This window comes from Staurois parvus, unplaced genomic scaffold (assembly GCF_062004578.1).
Source record: "Staurois parvus isolate SC_StPar_1 unplaced genomic scaffold, SC_StPar_1.0 ptg001335l, whole genome shotgun sequence".
Classification (NCBI taxonomy): Eukaryota; Metazoa; Chordata; class Amphibia; order Anura; family Ranidae; genus Staurois; species Staurois parvus.
The window spans coordinates 556,389-559,183 of NW_028319131.1; positions in this window are offsets into that span (position 1 = coordinate 556,389).

The window sequence follows — 2,795 nt, forward strand, 5'->3', positions numbered from 1 at the left end:
GCAGGACTTGATAGAGGTAAAAGCAGCCTCAGCAAATTATGACCAACCTATGCCCCCCCCCCCCCGACATGTTTTTCCCCTCCCCAGGGCTTAACCATGGAGGTAGGCTCAACCACCTACTTTTATCACCCGTGTGTAAGCCGACAGGGATCCTGGGTTGGGTAATGACCATCTGTGGTCAATGATGTCAACCAGGTTCTCCAGGACCATTGTTTATATTCCAGCAGTGCCAGGGAACTGTCATTTGTTGTGGTAGCAGTGGCAAGGCAGTATAGTCTTGGCAGTGGTCATGTTGGTGGATCATTAGGTGTCATGAATTATACTGGATTTACATTGCTCAAAAAAATGAAAGGAACACTTTGAAAACCCATCACATCTCAATGGGGAGGAATCTCCTGCTGGATCTCTATACTGACATGGACGGGGGATGTGCGAGGAACGTAAGGATGCCCCATCATTTGATGGAAATGAAAATGATCGACCTACAGAGGACTGAATTCACAGACACCCCGAAAATCAAAAGTGAAAAAACTATGCATATGCAGCAGGCTAATCGATTTTGCTGAAATGTCATTGCAGCAACTCAGAATGGTCCTCAGTAGTTTTTATGGCCCCCACGTACTTGTATGCATGCCTGACAACGTCGGGGGAGGCTCCTAATGAGATGACGGAGGATGGTGTCCTGGGGGATTTCCTCCCAGATCTGGACCAGGGCATCAATGAGCTCCCGGCCAGTCCGAGGTGCAACCTGGCGGCATCAGATGGACCGAAACATGATATCCCAAAAGTTTGGGGGCCATTCAATGGTATCAATTCCTTCATCCTCCAGGAACTGCCTGCATACTTTCCCCACATGAGGCTGGGCATTGTCGTGCACCAGGAGGAACCCAGGACCGACTGCACCAGCGTAGGGTCTGACAATGAGTCCAAAGATTTCATCCCGATACCTAATGGAAGTCAGGGTGCCATTGTCTGGCCTGTAGAGGTCTCTGTGTCCCTCCATGGATATGCCCCCCAGATCATCGCTGACCCACCACCAAAACGGTCATGCTTCATGATGTTACAGGCAGCAGAACGTTCTCCACGGCTTCTCCAGACCCTTTCATGTCTGTCACATGTGCTCAGGGGGAACCTGCTCTCATCTGTGAAAAGCACAGGGTGCCAGTGGTGGACCTGCCAATTCTGGTGTTCAATGGTAAATACCAATCCAGCTCTATGGTGCCAGGCAGTGAGCACAGGGCCCACTAGAGGACGTTGGGCCCTCAGGTCACCCTCATGAAGTCTGTTTCTGATTGTTTGGTCAGAGACATTCACACCAGTGGTCTGCTGGAGGTCATTTTGTAGGACTCTGGCAGGGCTCATCCTGTTCCTCCTTGCACAAAGGAGCAGATACCGGTCCTGCTCATGGGTTAAGGACCTTCTACGGCCCTGTCCAGCTCTCCTAGAGGAACTGCCTGTCTCCTGGGATCTCTTCCATGCTCTTGAGACTGTGCTGGGAGACACAGCAAACCTTCTGGCAATGGTACGTATTGATGTGCCATCCTGGAGGAGTTGGACTGCCTCTGCAACCTCTGTAGGGTCCAGGTATGGCCTCATGCTACCAGTAGTGACACTGACCCTAGCCAAATGGAAAACTAGTGAGAAACAGTCAGAAAAGATGAGTAGGGATAAAAATTTAATTGGCCTCCAATTCCAGTTTTGGGGGTCGTCTCATTGTTGCCTATCTAGTGCATCTGTTGTTAATTTCATGAACACCAAAGCAGCTGAAACTGATGAACAACCCCCTCTGCTGCGTACCTGACCAGATCAATATCCCAGGAGTGTCACTGACTTGATGCGACTCGGATTACAAAGTCTTCCTTTCATTTTTTTGCAGCAAAGTACATTGCTGGATGACATGACTGATGTTAGATTTATATTGAGTGTTGTATATTTAATATTTTTTTTAATTTTCATATTTTTTTATAATATGAGTTTCTCTCTTTTTCTTTTATGCACTTTTTCCAATTCTTTTTTTGATTGAGTAGCAAGAGGTATACAGAGTATATACATATGTCTCGTATTCCAAAAAAGGTGTCTATATTATGATGAGTCCACACCCCACCCCACAGATCCCCATATTCACCAGAACAGGTATATGGAGATGGGGCCCTTGTCTTACACCCCTTATAAGTGACCTTGGTATGGTTTCAGAAAGGGGGGTTGCAAAAATAAGAGTATCATTCCACATTTCAGGCCATTGTGCAGAGCCATGTAAATTATTCCCTTATGTACCATCAGCCAGATACTCATCCAGAACCATAGTGCAAAAAACTGGGCATGCCACCAAATTTTTAACACAACGGACTAGTGCACACTATAGTGTGTTGCCGTGATTTAGGGTCAGTGGGCAAGAGGGGAAGGCACCCCAACAAGGGGAGAGGATGCCCTGCTGTAAGCACTGCATGCATGCTCCAGGTCAATGGTGGTAAACTAGGGGATCCCAGAGGATAGAGCAGGAAGGAGCCTATCACTTGTTGGCATTGGTCTTGAAGAAGAAGCTTTGCCCATGCTCTGAAACGCGTCACCGTTCCACGCTCGTTCCTAACCCACATCACTTCCAGTTGCGGTCTTCTGGACAGCATGCGCTCCAGCGTGCGTTCCTGCGATCCCGTAACTTGTGGTGGCCATCTTGGACACCTGATCCTCAGCTCCCCCTGCAGCTGCTGGTCGGCACAGTGGGTTCTCGCATGTGGGATTGAGCCTCTGCGCTCTGACGATTTTATTGAGCCTGTTTTTACTACGAGTTTGTAAGT